The 18,406-nt window shown below is 37.8% G+C and overlaps 1 protein-coding gene across 3 annotated transcripts in view; it reads left to right on the plus strand.

Moving 5' to 3' along the window:
- The first annotated feature begins 4,217 nt into the window (after positions 1-4,217).
- Positions 4,218-18,406, plus strand: part of Kcnmb2 (potassium calcium-activated channel subfamily M regulatory beta subunit 2) — a 311,318-nt gene continuing 297,129 nt past the window's right edge. Inside the window, exon 1 of one of the 3 annotated variants that reach the window (XM_087186547.1) lies at positions 4,218-4,679. The gene's annotated coding sequence lies outside the window, so the exon portion shown is untranslated. The remainder of the gene's footprint in view (positions 4,680-18,406) is intronic. The other 2 variants (XM_021254420.2, XM_004834616.3) reach the window with 2 other exon arrangements.

Genomic DNA, 18,406 nt, shown 5'->3' on the forward strand with positions numbered 1-18,406 from the left:
TGTCCTCTATTTTTAAGCTCAGAAAAAAATTCTTCTACCACTTATATTTCCAGATGTCACAAAACATGTTTAACTAGAAAAATATTAGAAGCTGGGTGTAAATTTGCATGACGTAAAAAGAACGCTGGATTATTATAAGTTAGAAGAGGCACTGACCGGCTTTGTGACCTTGGGAAAGTCTTTTAACCTCACTCGTCCTCAATTTCTCTAGATGAAAAGGGAGAGATTTGCCTTGCCTTCCAATAAATTTGTTCTAAAGATTAAATATGATGTGTATAAATATACTCTATAATGTAAACTTTGAGAAATTATGACTTCATTAATCAACTTTTACTAAAAAATTTCAAATCCGAAAGAGAATCTTTAGGAAAATTAATGCAAAGAAATGAAAGCACCACATTCTGTCTCACAAGTTAGCTACTGCTATAATGTTAGGTTTTCTTCAGCAGTTATCTTTGAATTTCTAAGGCTAAGCATTGAGTTTCACTGCAGAATGCCTCTTTTATGCACATACAGAGGAACAGAAGGTCACTTCATAGTGAGTCAGCTTAAGCATTCACAAGACTATAACAGGAAGGAAGCAGTTTCCAAACTAACTTTTCTGTCATTCCTAGAAAATAGTCACAACGGGGCAAATGCACTTACTCACTGTATTATTCAGAGCATAAATTATATACTCCAAAATATAATTATCACTTGTATCTATAATAGATAGCTACATTTTCTAGTTATGTATCTATCAGATTTTCATTTTAATAATGATGACTCATAATGAAATTATGCATTCATCATTCCATTCATTAAACCATTTCACTTGCCGGCTGTGCGTGTAAACTGCAAATTCTGTGCATATGTGATCACATCACTTTCACCCAGACTCCAGTTCTCCACCTAATATTTGTTAACACACACAAATTCCTTCCAGAACAAGTTTTCTTATGTGCATTCAGAGAGCAGATGCTGTTGAAATGTTATCAAGTTACAGATGCACAGAGCATTCTTGCTGAATGTTTGGTAATATAGCTCTGAAATATCACTTCAGTTCCTGCCTTCTGCTTGCCCAAACTTCATTCTCCAGAGAACTATACAAGAAAGCAATGCTAAGGCTTACTAAATTCAATCCTCAGATCAGCTATTTTAAAAAATGGTAGAACAAGTTTTTGACCAATCGAGCATAGGTTTCTCTCTTGTTGAAGAAGTTGGGGACTCTAAAGACACTTTATTATCTGAAACTTCATTATAGGGATAGAAGTAAAACAACAGCTACTGGGATGTGATTCACAAAACAAAACAACAGTCAAGAGGAAATTCTCTTCCATGACTCAACAGGAGAAAGTCTTGTTTCCACCTCTTCTCAGTTTTCTATTCATGCCTCCTTTTTCATCCTAATTTTTTCTCTTCTCCTCTTCTTTCTTACTGGTTCCTTTGCTCCTCTGTAATCATTCATCACTCTCCTCTTGCTGAGTAATAACTAACACTCATTCTAGCATTTTTCTTTATAAAGAGCTATACTTCTACCTTATCATGTAACCTCTTTCCTATCATTGCCTTCTTAAAACAGACATTCCTGCCATTGCATTTCAATATGTGATGCTCCAGTAGGCTAACAGGGCCAAATGTCAAAATCAAGCCCCTTATTCTAAAGCCTGTGCCCTTCTTCAGTACCATGCTACTTGGAGAAATTTTTCCCTCCATCTTTCCCTCTCAAATCTCTCTTCTTTCTTCTTTCCTTCCTTCTGCTTCCTTCCCCATTTCCTGTTCCCTCTTTCGTTATGTCATGGTTTATGTCTGGATGTCCCCCCAAAGCCTTGTGAGCTCAAACATGGGTCCTTTGGAAGACTATTGGATTATAGTTCCCTTGCTGTTAGGAGGCAGGGTCTGGTCAGAAGAGGCAAGTCCCTGGGACTGTGCCCTACACAGGTTCGTCTCTCTTACCAACTCCTCCCTTTCTTTGCTCCCTGCTTCCCTGCTAATGCCATGTCTTGAGCAGCTCTTCTCTGCCATGCCCGGGGTGCCATCCAGTCCTGCTTTGGAGCCAGCCAACATGCAAAGACTGAGAGGACTGAAATACAGGGCCAAATTAGACCTCCCCTCCATTAAGTAGTGAGTGTATTATGCCCCAGAGATGAGAAAGTGACTAAGCCACCTCACCTCTAGGACCCATTCTCAGCCTCGCTGCACTGCCCCTAGACACTGACTGCTCTTTGGAGGAGCCTCCTTCACTCCCAGAGAGGCCCAGGCTATCACTTTCTTTGTTCCTTCATGGACAGAGCTCCTCTGAAGCATCACGAACTGACCCTGTTCCAGTCCTCCTACCTTCTTACTTCATCCCAGGATCCAATCTTATCCATTCATCTCTTGTACTATTGGCAGCTGTTTTCTGAATTAACCCCAGGTAGGACTGGAAAGAGGTTTCCAATGAGAGTGTTTTCTGATTGCTCCTTTCGCCATCCCTCTCTTCTTCCTCTCATTTGCCTGTCCGTAAATCATATATATGGTGCTAATATTGATACAGTTTTTAGCTTATCATATAAGCTTCCTTATATTTAAAAATTGAGATGCACAAGTTATAATATGATCCTTCCATCATTTTTAAAGAAAATACTGTAAATACTTTTCCCCTGAAATAATCTTTCTTGCACTACGATTTTTTGGATGGCATGCTTGACTGTAAAAATAAGATTCTGGAAAAAAAAAAAAAAAACCACAAGATTTCCATGAAATCCTGAAGAATTGCCTCCCAAAAATTCCATTGTATGAATTATTCCAATTACAACTTGCGAAACTGAGGCACTAAAGACAATAATTTTATATTCCCTAGACTCCTTACAACTGTGAAATTTTAATTACTCTGGTAAGAAATGGATTGTCTTGGAAATTATGAGCCTAGTAAAAGGTCTTGAACTTAACAGATTCTTTTTCTATTTTAGAATATTGAATATGAAAAAGTCTTCTTTCCTACCAACTTAATGGGCACAGAATTATTTTTTTAAATTCAAACTGCAGTATGTTCTATTTTCTGACTTTGGTTTGCCCCCAAAGAAATCACTATAAGGATGCTCAATTAGAATGAAATATGATTATGATTTTTGCTAAAAGGAAGTTTTTTCCACTAAGTCACATTTTATTCCTGAGAAGAAATTGTGACCAATCAAGTAAAAACTAAAACTCATACACAATCAGTACATATTCAAACAACCAAGAGTTTAGAAAAAGAGAGAGGGAGAAAATAGTAGCTTTCTTCTATCAGATATCTGAGCAACTCAGATACACAATTCTTGCTTATAATAAAATAAGAGCTACTGTGACCTGATCTTCATAACATTTCTAGATAACGAAACTACCAGTAAAGAAATAGTAGTGATTTACAATTGTTCCCTTTGAGATTGTTTTTCTAGAGGTTTATCTGTAGTAGATTTTGTTTATTAATCATTGCTCATTTTCAATCCTATGGGCCAGTAAAGCACATTTCCATTGTATTACAACTGCCATTCTCGCTAAGCCCCTCCCTTAGAGCCATCCGTTCAGTTTCCATAGTAACAACAACAAAACTATTACTCCTGGGTGGCAGAGGGTAAGAAAGAAAAGCAAAGGACTAAATCTGAGTAGTTGAAGCATAAAACATTCTCTATGTTCCTGTCAGCTACCAAGAACTTTTCTCTGCTTCCCCATTCAAAAAGGGTCTTACAGCTTTCACAGTAGCATTTCCAGCTGCAACATACCTTCCTTTCTGTCCAGTGGTAAAAAATTCCTCTCCATTTTCCATGATCATGATTGCCCAGTGTGGCCCAAGGTAGTGCACATAACCTTATCCCTTCCACCCACCATTTATTATTTCTGTCTTGACAATACGTGACATTTAATTGCTTCAAACTGGAGTAAAAAGCTTTATAAATCAGCATGGAATCTTATTTACTGCTCTCATTGATCCATTCAGTCCATTTGATAAATAATGTGAGATTTCATGTAAATATATACCATAAGTCAACCCTTAGTAATTGATGCCAACTTTTCCTATTGGGATCGATTCTCTTTCCTAACTCTGGAGATTGCTTATTTTTGTAACTGGGAACAGCGAGGGAAGTCCCTAGCTGGGAGTGAGAGAACTGTTTGGGAAATCCAAGAGTGTTTATTCCCCAAAGGAGTTTCTGTGTAAAAATACCTATTTATAAAAGAAATTCTTTCTCCAGGAGTTAAAGAGGACTTGGAAATCCGATCCAGTCGCTGGGAAGGAAGTCTGAGCCCTCTCTCCCTTTTTAATATGAGAATTCGAAAGCAGTGGGGAGTGATTCTGGACCTATCACAGCATTCCTAACAGACAGCCTATTACAGTATTTAATAAAAACAGAAACAGCATGCCTATCATAGGCTAATAAATCCTACCTCCTGCACGCTTTAAAAACAGTATGAAGCGGCTCCAACGGAGCTTCGGATAACTAATTTTAAGCATGGCTGTCTAGCGCGCCTGTCACTCCTATTGTCCTTCCAAACTCTTTCAGGCATTTTGAGCAAGGAGTACCAAAGCTATGAGTTAGCAAGGGTTGTGACATTAATGGTCCACAAAGGCTTTAGGCAGGAGAGGTAATGATGATTACCAGCGGCTGTTCGGAGGACTGCACTGGATTGCTGTCATTAAAAATTAAGCGTGGCTTTTGAGGAAGATGTGACAACTACCGGAGGTAGGATTTGCATGTTAAAACAAAGGAATCTGTTGCTGTTTCGTGCTTTTTGTTTGATTTGCGCTGTGCCTGTGCGGGTCACGAATTGCAGCCAGGTGTGGAGTGAGCAGTGGGGAAGAGGAGTGGGAGACCGGCTGCTCAGAGCAAAACACAGTAGATAGTGTTGTGTTTTATGGCAGAAATGCCTCCAGGACAAGCGGGCTCTCTCCTAGCCTGCTGAGTGTGCACTCCACGTTGCTTCTCCCGAGGAGTAGAATGCTTAGAGGTCACGGAGAAAACAGTTGCTTCTGTTCTGTGGTGCCAGCTAGGTTATTGAGAGGACTGAGTGAAGACTTTAGTGGGTGGGAGGCATAAAGGTCCGAGAAAAATAAAGAAGAAGCTGTCCTTAAGACTTGAAACCTGTTAGGTAAACATTTCAATCTCCCATGGTAGATGTGTTGCTGTGGTCAGAGTGTCATCTTTAAAGAGGGAAACGAGAAGATTCTGACCACTTTCCCTGATAAAGAACTATTTGGGGCTTAATGTATTAGAAGAGAAAATTGGGTACCTTCGTCCATCTTGCATACTGAAGGGCTGAGCCACACTGTTTGTATTAACGTTTTGCTAATGCAGACCAAGAGTTTTAGACGAGAGAAGGGGTTTTCTCTCTGTTGCTCTTGCTTTTGAACAACTGCCGGGCTGCAGATGAAAATGGTGATTCGTGAGAGGTTACAGACTTGCCGTTTTACCTGGGGTTTTTTTCTCATGAGCAGTGTAAAAGCGCAATTCTCCTTGAAAGATCAGAGGGGCTTCCCAAGTCCAGGAGATAATGAGTAGATTTTCAGGGGAACTTATAGACTTTCTACTTTATATGGCATCGGGAGAACTCAATCAGAGAAGGAAATGTCAGGAAATCACAGGCTGAGATTTTCAAAGCAAAAGTGCAAAAATCAGAAACCAATGTTTCCTCAACTTAATCTGTCCTGGGAGTTTTAGGCTTTGTCATTGCGTATGACCCTCAGTGTGAAGTGGCCGAAATGGAGTGAGTGAATTTCTCCGTGGTGCTGCATCATTTCCCTGATGGACTTCACAAACTCCAAGATGTAAAGATGTTGCTTTTTATTCTGAAAAACTCTATGTTCTGATGCACTGGTTGGTTATAATGGCTAACAAAGAAACATAAAATAACCATATATTTATTTTAAAATGTAATATTCTTCAAATGTGTCTACAACTTCTGTATTCATGCAGTATTACCTAGAAGTAAAAGGGAAACACAATTATAGGATGTTTGTTTGCAGCTAAATACTGGAATTGAGCCTATGGAGGAGCGTTTCACTCTTCTCTGGTGCAGTTCGGTTTGTGTGTCTGTGAGCAGCTGTGTAGATACTGTCATTCACGTACACAGTTGAAACCATTGCCTCTCAGTGGCTGGTACCTCTGTGTAAAGTTGTGTGTCTGTTTGTCTAAACAGTGTGATGGATATTACTGAGCCAACTGAACTCTCTTGGCTGGGCTTTGTGTGACCTCGAACCCGTGTCCGTGAAATGACTGTATGGGATTCCTCATACTGTTAATGGCTATGACACAGTTTTCTGTTTCACTGTGGCCAATGGGATGTGTGACCTTGACCTTGGAAAGTCCCACTCTACCCAACTGAGGTCAAGAATCCAGAGAGAGAGAGAGAGAGAGAGAGCTTTGAAATACACAAACAGGAACACACACACATTTTAGTTACTGTTTTCAGAAGTTTACAAGTGGATATTTTTTGTATTGTTTTCATCAGTTTCATTAATTTTAAAAGGATTTTCATTTCTCTGGTCTCACAATATCTTCTAATCTAATCAAATCAAATATCTATTTTAAGAAGTAATTTGTGCTGTGAAAATTGTCAATAGGAGAAATTATTTTGCTATGGTCATGCTCATAACACTTCACTGGAAAACTAAAATGATTTTTCAGTTTTCATAGATAGATGGGAAAAAGTTTCTGTTAAATCTTCCAGGTATATGTATGCAGACTGTGCCCCCATAAAAATGAAAAGTAGAAAAAAAAATTCTGACTTTTTTTCCTGTCAGCTGTGAGGAAGGCCAAGCCAAGTAATTTATTCAAATGATCTACCTTGTGTCAAAAATTAATATCACTGCCCTTTGCATTGGTAGACATCAACCAAAATATCCCATACACACTTCCCTTTCAATTTCTGTTATATCTAATAATGAAAAACAATCAATCACCTATACAGCAAGTAAGTCTGGAATCTGTCGTGAAATCAAAAATAAACAAAGCTTTAGGCAGTCTTGCCCTCTCAATGTTATGGGTAGCACAGACACCGTTATCAGTTAAGGCTCAGAATTCAGTTGCCCTTGGTCCCTTTCTCTTATACACATTCAGTCACCATCCTACTTTATTGAAGCAGACATTTCTCACACAATCTTCTCTTCTATCATCTTCTTCCTTTTATGAACATATGATGGAAAATTCTTCAAAAGGTACATGCTATTATACATTAAACAGAAAATCAGACTACAGTGATGTCTACACAATAGAATCATAATTTGTTAGTATACATGTATGTAGAAGAAAGTGCACAAAATGTTAACAGCAGTTATCTTGGTGTGGCATGATATTCTTATTAACATAATTGCTAAATTTATTTTGCAAAGGGTATCTATTATATTGATAATTGCAGGTAGTTTCTATAAAAGTTTATCTGTATCTCTAACCATGTTGCCATCCTTCCCCATTGTCCAACTGCATTTATAACATTTCCTACATTTTCACCCCAAATTCCAGTCATTTGTACAAATAAGGCTGAGCAGAGACGCCAATCTTCTGTCAGGATTTCCTTGGATTTCTTGACATGTCATGAAGACTTCAACATCGTCCTTTTTTAGAGACTAGACTCTTACCTCTTCAATCAGAATTTCTAGAAAAGGAGATTGCACTTGTGTGCGCATGAGTATATAATTTATTTATTTTATTTTTAAATTTTTTTATTTTTTATTTTTTTGGTATCGGGGATCAAACTCCAGACCTTGTGCTTGCAAGGCAGGCAGTGGAACCACTGAGCTAAATCCCCGGCACTTGCACAATCTTGATTTATTTATAAATAGAAAAATTTTTTAAACTCCCTTTCTGGTTCCTCATTACCTCTGAAATCTTAAAATGTTGGAATATTTCATTACACTTACTTTCTAAATGAATCAAATTCAATCTCAAGACCTCAGAAACTATCCATATACTTACAGCTCTAAAACTGTAATTCCTAACCTGGACTTTTCCTCTAGCCTCCATACTTACATAGCTATCTTTCTACACAACATTTCCATTTAAATGTCTTATAGGCATATCACACTTAACATGTTTTAAATTTCCATACAAAATATTTTTCTTCCATATTTTCTCCCAAGTATGTACATAGAAATACCATTATTTCGTTTGCTCAGGAGAAAAATCTGGGAGTCCTCTTTGAATCCTCTCTTTCCTTCACATGTCATAAAAAATTCCCCTTGCCTCTACCTTCAAACTACACTCAAAATTCAATTACTTGTTATTATTTCCACTGCTTAACATCAAGTCTCAGATTATTGTATTTTTTTCCCACAATTGATCTCTTTCTTCTCCCTCCCTCTGCTTCCATATACACATTCTATTCTGTACCCAGCACTTGTGGTCATTTCAAAATTGAAGGTAAATCATTTCTTCTGTTTGAAAGCATCCAATGTCTTCCCATCTGACTGCAAATGACAGTCAAAGCATTGCAGTGATCTGACTCCTCTCTGCCTCTTCTGCTACCATCCCCATTCCACTGCAGCCACATGGGCCTCCTGGGCTATTCCTCAAACCCACCCTCTCAAATTTCCAGACCCCTGATCCTGCTTGCTGTGCCTGACTAGAAAATTCTTTCCTTAGATAGTCATGTGACTCAATTCCTTACTTTCTTAAGGGCTGTGCCAAATGTTACTTTATCAGAGAAAGACTTCCTCAAAAACCATCTTCCAATTCACACTACCTTGCACACTTCTTATTCTTAGCCAATGCCTTTTTTCTCTGCAGCATGCCATATTATACCCAGTATCCTTCATGCTAAAGTTTTATTGTCTGTGTTTCTCCTAAGTTTTTCAAACTAAGCATCAGAGCTCTGAGTCACAACACCTTGTTGCTTTTTCCAAAGACAAAGACACTGAACACTTTCCAGAAAGTCAAGATTTATTAAAAAGATTTCTTCCTCCTTTCTGTACAGGAGGGGGAAAATCACAACACTGATTCCAATCTAAGTCAAAGCAAATAAAAATTCAGTTTGTCTGAATTTGATCTTTTACAAAAGATGAGTTCTATTTCAAAAAGGACATCTTTACAGATCTCCTATACAAATGACAATATAGACATGCTTCATGTTTTCTCCACTTTCCCTCATTGATCAAAACCAAGCTGGAAGGGAGAGTTGGATTCAGTACGACTTTCTGAGGATACAAGCCCCAACAGCCTTGTAGCAATAAGAATCAATCAACTAATAAAAATCAATAATTGTACTATTCATTTACATTCTCCAAAACTCAGCATGGTACAATCTCATGATCTATTTAACAGTGATGTTCTACCATTCAGAAACTATGTTTTCAAATAATAGTTGAATAAATTGTGTATAAACAATAATGTTCAATATTTCTAGAATTTTCATAATCTAAAGAAATAGTGTGTTGTGAAAAGGACCCAGCATCTGTGAAAAGCACAGGCTTCAAAAACAGAGAAACTTGGTATGAATGTCACCCTCTCTACTTCATGAGTACTTAACCTTGGACAAATTTTTAACACTACTGAGCCTCAGTGTTCTCACCGATAATTGGTGATAGTGATATCTACCTCTTTGGGTTGAAGATTAAATGTGACCATGTGCACCACTTCCCCATGAGTACCTGGCATGGAGAAACACAAGAAGTGCTTTCCCACTGCTATTGCCATTTCATCTGCACAGCATGCCTCAATAGTAGATATTATGTTTTTTCCTTTGAACAGATAAGACAACCAAGGTGCAGAGAAGTTAACCAAATTGTTTGAGGTCAAAATAGATCTACTAAGCTATCAAAATTTACTTTCCCTTCAGTCATAGGGACTCCTGATAAATAGGATGTTAGATTGACCATTTTCAATGTAATTTGTGAGTGAAGGCTGACAATGATTAGGGGAATTTTTTTAAAGGAAAAAATTGAAGAAGAGGCTTTTCTTACCCCCATGAAATGTGCCTTATGTATTCCTTCCCTAAACAAAAAGAACACTCAAACATCTATGAAACAATTTAAATGAATGCAAGTTTGCAAACTAAGAAACTTTTCTCTCTGGGCATGCAGTATAGTGGAGCATTGGGATACCCGTTTCTCAGCTATGAATATTTTGGTTTGAATCCCAATTCTGCCTTTTGCCAGTTCTTTAGCTTGCTGAGCCTCCAGCTTCTCAGCTCAGCAGAAATGAAGAAAGTAATAGTACATAACTCATGGAGTCATGAGAATTAAATAATTTATGGCTAGCTCTTGGCACAAATTAAGTATATACTACACATTACTTAACTATATCTGAGATCAAACTATTGTATATAGTTTGTATAATAGTATATATTATGACACAGAGATCTTAAAGTTCTCTTTAATTTTTTATGTCTTGGTATTTGTTGGTGTCTCCAAATTCAGTCAATATTCTTTGAGTCATTAGCATCAAGGTATTAAATAGGAACTCAAGACTGTGGGGCATTTGACTGGAATCAGAGACAGATTTTCCTGAAATGTGTGACAGTTGCTCATTTCTTATTAGGCCCAAAAAGAAAGAAACAATTCTGGAAAAGTCAAGAAAATGTCTGCCTTTCTGAGATATCAAACTCAATTATATAGATTTAGGTACCGGAGACACAAATTCAAGTGCCTTTCCTTATCCGACATGGCTGTTGTCTTCCCTCAAGCTGTATCCGCAGGCTAAACCTCTGAGACACTGACCACAATGAATGCACAATCACATAACATGACTTCAGGGCACAACGTGCACAGAAACTGGCAATGAGAGTCATCAATTATTCCAGATTTAGCATTACTAATTTTTGAATGCAAAGGGTCTTTCATTTAATTGCTCAATAAAAATTTCCACCACCACCAATTAAACTACTTGAAAAGTGTCAAATACTAATCTACTACTTAGGTAAGCTTTCCTTTACCTCAGTCAACTCTGAACTTCATCCTGAACCAAATTATTTCTCAAATTTCATGACCTTGAAGTTTGATTTTTGCAGCTAATGATTGTATTTCTCTGGATGTTTCTATCAATATTTCTCAAATTTCCCTCTGTAACAGCCACTGGTCTCAACTGTGGTTATCTCACTCCAAAAGTGTAGATATGCCTTTATCATAGAAAGTGTCATTAAGGTATGATATTTTAAAGTCTTTATAAGATGTTGCTCATTTTTGTTCCGAGAATATTCTGTGTGTAAGTCTACTGTGGTCTTAATGCACTGTGTCTTTGGCTCACTTATCTATCTCCTCCACCCACCTTCATTCAATTTTAAGCCCCTGGAAGGTTAAGCGCTGAGGCATGGTCATCCCAGTGCCTTGCAGAGTTCCCAGCGTGAGTTCCTGCTCTGTGAGTATTTCTTGGATGAATCTATGACACCTATGCTAGGTTTCCTAGTGTTCAGTTTGACTTAAGGAAGGTAAATGACAATGTGGACAAAGAAATCACACACCTCAGAAATACAGTGCTGAGTGGAACCACTTTATAATAATACACCCTGGACCTGCTATGTGCTTACTAACCTTTTACTCACCTGTCCTCTCATCTCTACTCTGTGTTCTCAGGCTGTATCAGATGCTCTTTCAACTCTTTCCCTGTCCCTCCCTCTCTGCAATTGGACCACAGCCTCTACCTCATCTTTCTAAAGCATGTGGGGGACCTTCCTTCAAAGATGACTTAAAGTCTGACAGCTCAGACAGCAAATGGCTAAGCCCCCTCCTCATCAAATACAGGGTGACAGATGAGCCTGGGTGAGAATTTCAGTTCAGGGGGAAGGGAGGGAATAAATTAACTGTCAAAGTGTCAGGCTGCTGACTTCTTGGGAAAGAAAGAGAAGATGGTTATAATGCTGGACAGGAGGGCTTTGGTACACTTTCCAGCATTTGAATGGAGAAAATGTGAGATGAATCCATATACATATTCCTTGTCACCTTGGTGTTTTCCTTAAGTGTAAAACTCCAAAAAACTCTGCACATGGGAACTCATTTTCAGTTTTCAACAAGTCTATTCAATGAGTAAAAAAGAATAATTAAATAGCAAAATATATAACTCAACTTTTAAAGTATAAATTTTAGCATAGGTAATTAGGTTACAAATTTCTTCAGAGAGGACACTGTTTATATAACTCTCAGGTAAATAGAACTACATTAAAATATATATATAATATTTTTAAAAACACTTTTTGATTAATATGCACTTTCCTCTGTACTCTCTTTCCTGAGGAAAAGCCATATAAGAGAAATCAGGTAAATGTCTTAATTTTATTTACCAAGCTAGTTGGCTGGAGATTTAGGGTTCTAGAAACCACATAAATCTTAATCATGAAATCCTTTTTTGCACACGGCTAAAGTATGGTTCTTAAGGAGGGGAAGAAAGAAGAGTTTGTGAGTCCTAATGTTGCCTCTCTGTTCCTAGATCATATTATTCACAGGCATTTCTGTGTTTGGGAATAATTTACAAAACCAGTCCACATTGGATTCTTACAAACAGGGGTTCAATTTGGAAATTTTTCAGAATAAACCCTTACTATGTTGCATAAGTCTAGAAATTCCAGTAAGCTCTGACACATAGTCCAGGACTTCATAAATTATAAATTTGGTTTTTATCAGACTTTTTAAAGTCTTTCTCTTCATTCAATTTTTCACTGAAAAGCTGATAAAGGTCAAGCACGTTACTCTATAACTCCTATCCACAGAGCCAAGGCATCTTTCATACTGAAACTCTTAGGAAGTTAAAAATAGCCAGTGGTTCAAATGTAAATCTAGACTCTTTCTTGCTTTGCATCAATGTAGAGAATCATGCTGGACATGCTGCATAAGCCAGTTTATAAGAAGAAGAGAGAGTAGTTGATAAATCTTGCCCATGAGATAATTCTTGGATTTCTAGAGTGGTTTTACATAAGCATCAGAAAATTTAAAACTATATAAACAATGTGTAACTCCATCAAATTGAGCTAAAACGTCCTCGGAGGGACTGTATTTCTGTGATATTTCTGGAATCATTTGGATTTTTTTCAACTGTTACTAGAATACAAATGGAGAAATTAGAAGAAAAAAAATGACATCCAGAAGAAAATTTTTGCCTAATTTTAGAGAGAAAAATTACAGCACGATGAGTCCGTTTTCTTCCTGACTGTGAGGATGATCAAGGCCTGGGTCCATTTTGCTTCCAAGTGGTATCTTTGATTCTGTGTGTTACTTGGGAACAAGCCCTCTGAGGTTCTCTGTTTAGATAACTCAAGGTAACTATTTGCTTTTAAAATGTAAAAATAGAACAGCACAGGAGCCACTTCCCTGTTGGAATGAATCAGAAGAACTATTCAGAAAGTGGATATCAAGAGGAAAAGAAGGCTCAGGTAACATACTACATTTGAGAAAATATTTTTGAGTGTAGAAAAAAATAGCAGTGACCCTCATACAGAGGAAAATGGCTAGAGCATGTCTATTATAGCCTACTTCTCAATCCTCTAGGTCTATTTCCTCATTGACAAGTGGATTTAGTGTGTGCTGAACTGAAACTGAAAAAAAATGTTATAAGGAAACAGATGTGCTCTGATTTATATGCCTGTGTGAGTTGTCTTGCGTGTAATTTTGATTTCAGACACATGATGATATTTAGTTAGTTTCTTAAAAGAAGATTCTTCCCTTCAGCCTATGAACGTGCTCAGGTGTCTTCATCATCTTTTTAATCCGTTCTCCACCCTGCTATGCAGAAATTAATAGTCCTCATTTCATGTTTGCATTCATTCATTTATTTGATACTCATTGAACATTCACTGTGGACTGGGTAATATGACAATCAGGGTTACAATTCTCAGCCAAGTCAGAAATAGTCTCCCCATCCAGTCATGAAGTTTATAATCCTGGAGGAGAAAGACATTATTCAAATACACTCACAAATAAATATAAAATTACAAATGTAATAAGCACTAAGAGGTTTTATAATTGGAGGCATTAATGTAGTCAAATGATGTCAGGGAAAGTTCTGAGGAAGAGGTGATGGAGATGCTAAATGCAATCATGGAAAAGTGGAAAAAAAGGAGCAAGCATGAGAGCAGTAAGGGTCAAGGAGAAGCTTTCTATGCAAAGCAAAAGCAGGTGCAAAGGCTAAAACCTACATCATTCACTGACTCAACATTTACCAAGTGCTCTCTGTGTGAGAGAGACAGACAGAAATAAAGAGACAATGTGGCAGAGACAGAAAGTTTCATGCTCTTATGGAGCTTTCACTGTAGTGGGGAGTAATTTTTAAAAATTAGTAAACTAATTGAAATCTGTCAGAGAGAGAAGGTGGGGACCTCCCTGACAGAGAGCCTGTGTTGCTGGAGGACATGGACTAAGCAGTACGTGACTGGAGAAAAGGCTAGAAAGGCAGAGAAGAGGCAGGCTGAGCTGGACCAAGCAGGTTACGTGAAAGAGTTTGCTCATCAACCTGAGGCCAAAGGAAAACCATTCCAGGTGTTAAGTGGAGACTGTGAGACATTTGTGCTTTGCAAGGGAATCTCTGACTGCAAGTCATGATCAAAATGAAGAAGACTAAGAGTGAGTATCAAAAATCCTGCAGAAAGTCTACTGTAGCAATACAGATGATAGTAACCTGGGCAGGCAGCAGTGAGGTGGCAGAAAGGTGACCTGAAGGAGACATATTTAGGAATTCATATCATAGAGTTGGTGATGAATTAATTTGAGAGGATATGGTTAAAGCAGAAGGGGAAGTCAGGGACAACCACAAATTTCTGGCTCAAATAACTGGACAGATGGGGAGGTTGTAGGAAATTTTGGACTTGTAGTGTGTGTGTGTGTCTTTAAATTTCAAAATTCAATTGGCAAAGCTAAGCTTTTATCAAGACCTGACAAATCTCAAGTCTACCCTGTCTTGGGTGTTTATTCATGATATCTCCACTCTCCCAATTTTAAACCAAAAGTTGTCATTGAATCTCTTTCTGAATATAGGTGTAATTGACCTGAGTCCTGTGCATATTTCCTCCAAAATATCTTTTCTATCTGTGACTTTTTCTTCCCCATACAGTCAAAGATGCTTTGGTCTCATACTTTGACTATTAAAGTAGTTTGCTAACTAGCCTGCTCCCTTACAGTCTGATATTTTTCAAAGTGCAGTCCTTAAATCATCTGTACAAGAATTATCTGGGGAACTGTAAAGAAATATCAATTCGTGAGGGCTATATTTAATAAGAATCTCTTTGGGGAAGGCCTGGAAATTTACCAACCACCATAGGTAGATCATATATAAATTTCAAGGAAAACTGTATCCTCCTGCCCTAGTTCTCTTCTACATAGACTTTCCAAATAAAATGTGCAAAACATGAACTCCATGGGGATCTTTCCTGATCATAGGCTTTTGTTCTCACTCAACCAAGCAAATAGTCCACCAGCACTGGAGGTCAGGATCCTATAATTTCTGGTGTTTAGACAAATTTCCAACCTTATCTTTATTCTGACTCCCTTCTCTCACCCAATATTGCATCTGAACTATATTATTTGCCACCCCTCAAAATGTCTGTCATATACTCACGCCTTTGTCCATTGACCCAATGGATTTCTTTTAAGCAAAACACTTATTAGTACATTTTGAAATGTACAGGAAAGATCTCCTTCCTCTCTCATTTTCACCTGTCAAATTCTTACCAGTTCTCCAATATTCTTCCCAAAATAAAACCTTTCTTCCTCTTCCCATTTTTTCTCTTCCTCTTCCGTTTCTTGCCCTCCAGGCTAAAAGGGACCTTTTCAATCTTCAAACTCATTTCATACGCTTTAACTTTTGATACTTAATATATCACGACGTTATACACAAATAATTTTTCTTTTTTCCCTTCTACTTACACAATGAAGATAGAAACTATATTTTATGAAATGATGGATTAGTGAAAAGTTGACCTTAGTTCCATATCCATCTAATGTGTTTCTCTGGACAAACCATTTATCTTCTTTGTTAACTGGGATAATGTTACTTGCTTTTATAGAATTTGGGAGAGTATAAATTCAGGTGTGTTATAAAAAGATGAGCCACTTGAAGTGACCAATATTTAATGATTTTCACCTACAAAACTGGCCACTTCATTATACCTACTGGTTCTCTATATTTTTGTGCACTTTCCTTTAAAATATTTTCATACCTCAGACTATGTTTTGCATTCACTTCACACATCAGCCCCTTGCCCACTGAATATATATTTGAATGTAACAATGGTATCAGTTATTGCCAAAAAGAAACAGAAGAACTAGAACTTGAATTAGCAAGCAATCATTAATCTACCTCAGTGCTTATCCTTGGCTGTTCTTGTTTTTCAAAGCAGGTGAACAAACAGCAATTTTAACAATAAGCTAAAGCAAGCTGTTTTCTAATGAGAGAATTCTATTAAATAAAGGTCAGCAGGAAAAGCAACAACACTCATTGTCTCTTTTTTATGGTCCACCTGGGCATCATACAAACCTGCTCAAATGTCTCTCTTGTGCCTTACCTTACCTAGAGTTTATCTAAGTCACATTATACTCCAACTTAGCTGAGGTTCTTTCTCATTACTCAGAATACTAATGATGCTTCCAAATCCAAGTTTTAAATGTATTCACATTTTGTCTCTTCAGCTATCTTTCTCTTCTCCATTATTACCAAAAGAAAGAGAGAGGAAAAAAGCTTGACTAAGTAACCCAAAGGAAATTTTTAACCTAAGAAGGTCAGTGTTATGTTAACTATAAAGGTAAATGAGCCAGGAAAGGAGTTGACATTATTTTCATTTTCTTCAATGCTTCAGACTTATTAATTCAAGAAAAAAAATCTGTCTCATTCTTCCTTTCTTAAAAAATATTTTGCTCCACCAAAACTTTATGCTAAAAGAGGCCGGGGATTTAGCTCAGTGGTTTTGCAGGCTGCTGCACAAGCGCAAGGACCGGAGTTCAATCCCTGGTACCAAAAACAAAAAAAACAAAAAACTTTATGCTAAAAAAGGTCCTCAAAGATGACGAAGTATGCAAAACGTATAGCACATTCTCAGGTTAGGAGTGGGACAAATGCCAAAAGAAAGGTTCACAGTGTTTAGGATATTTCATAGACAGAAAAAGATTACAAATAGAAGCTAAAAACATGGCAATAGTCCAGGAAAGAGCATCAGCAGTTCAGTCTTTTTCAGCACTTCTGTGTCAGTTATGATATTAAAGGAGTTAATTAACATCTCTGTGCTCACTTTCCTTATATAACACCTGTCACGTGGGGGTTGGTGAGACTGAAATGAAGCCACGCATGCAAGGTGGCCACACAATGCAGTGCACAGCAGCCTCTTACTGAAGGAACTGGGTGTCAGTGAGGTGGCAGGGGCTCTTCATGTCAAATGTCAGCATTAGAGGAAGGGCTTTGGATTTTGTGACTTCAGATGTTACAAATTCAGTGACAAAATTGGTTTTCAGAAAGCAGTTTAGAACCAAAATAAGGTTGCAAAAACATTAAAGCACTGAGCAGGTTGTTAGGATGCAGACTATTCTTTTAAAGAAAAAAATGTTTCACTAAAGGAAAGTAAGAGCGAGGGCAATGGGAAGGCTCAATGAGGATTTGAAAGCAGTGAGGACACTCTTTCGAGAAACAGGCTGTCAGGGCCTCTTGGTAATTAATGAACTAGCATCTTACCCTATAGCATAGACTGTACATGGAGTTCACTCTAAATCCATCTTCTACTATTTTCAAATCTCTGTATCATGGATATCATCATGCCCATTTGGGGACAGGAAAACTAGAGGTAGATGACAATAAATGTCCTATGACCAGTATTTCTCCCCCAGATCCTCTAACTTTAAACTGAAGCCCATAGTGCTTGCTTAATGACACACCTACTACCTCTGCCTTTGGAACCTGGTTGACCAACACGCACATATTTGGAGAAGCCTTAAGGGGTAAAACCATGCAGAAAAGTTGTTCATTTTGATATTGCCACATGCTAATAATAAGACTTTAAATATGACCATAATGTTATCCGTGTATAAAGCACTTAAAGATAACAGGAATTGTGCAAAACACGAACAGGTGTAGCACGTGAGTCCTCATTAAGTGCAAGGATTGTGCTAAACATTTTGACTGCATTCCACCATTTACAGTTCAGAACAAAAATCCATGTTTTATGCTTGAAAAACCTGAGACTCCAAAAGTCTTGCTCATGATCCACAAGTGGTAAAGCTGGGATTCTAGTGGAACCCTGCCTGAGTCTCAAAACTTTGAGCATCTCATTTGACACCTGCTGGCCATCTGACATGCTTTCTGCCTTGGTGCTGGAGTGCACATGCCTTATCTGTGCAGACCTAAACCATGAGGCCCTCAGAGTTCGTCAGATCTCAGGGACACAACAGGAGGTTCGTGACACATACACAAAAGTCTTGGGCAGCTGACCCAGCCATTCTGATTTCCTGTGGATTAAAATCTGTCTTTGGTCACTGCATACCCTTAAGGCATGGTGCCAGTCCTCATCCAGAAGC

The sequence above is a fragment of the Heterocephalus glaber genome, unplaced genomic scaffold (genome assembly GCF_053883595.1).
Source record: "Heterocephalus glaber isolate CG9 unplaced genomic scaffold, H.glaber_assembly_v1.0 deba00001504, whole genome shotgun sequence".
NCBI classification, from domain to species: Eukaryota; Metazoa; Chordata; class Mammalia; order Rodentia; family Bathyergidae; genus Heterocephalus; species Heterocephalus glaber.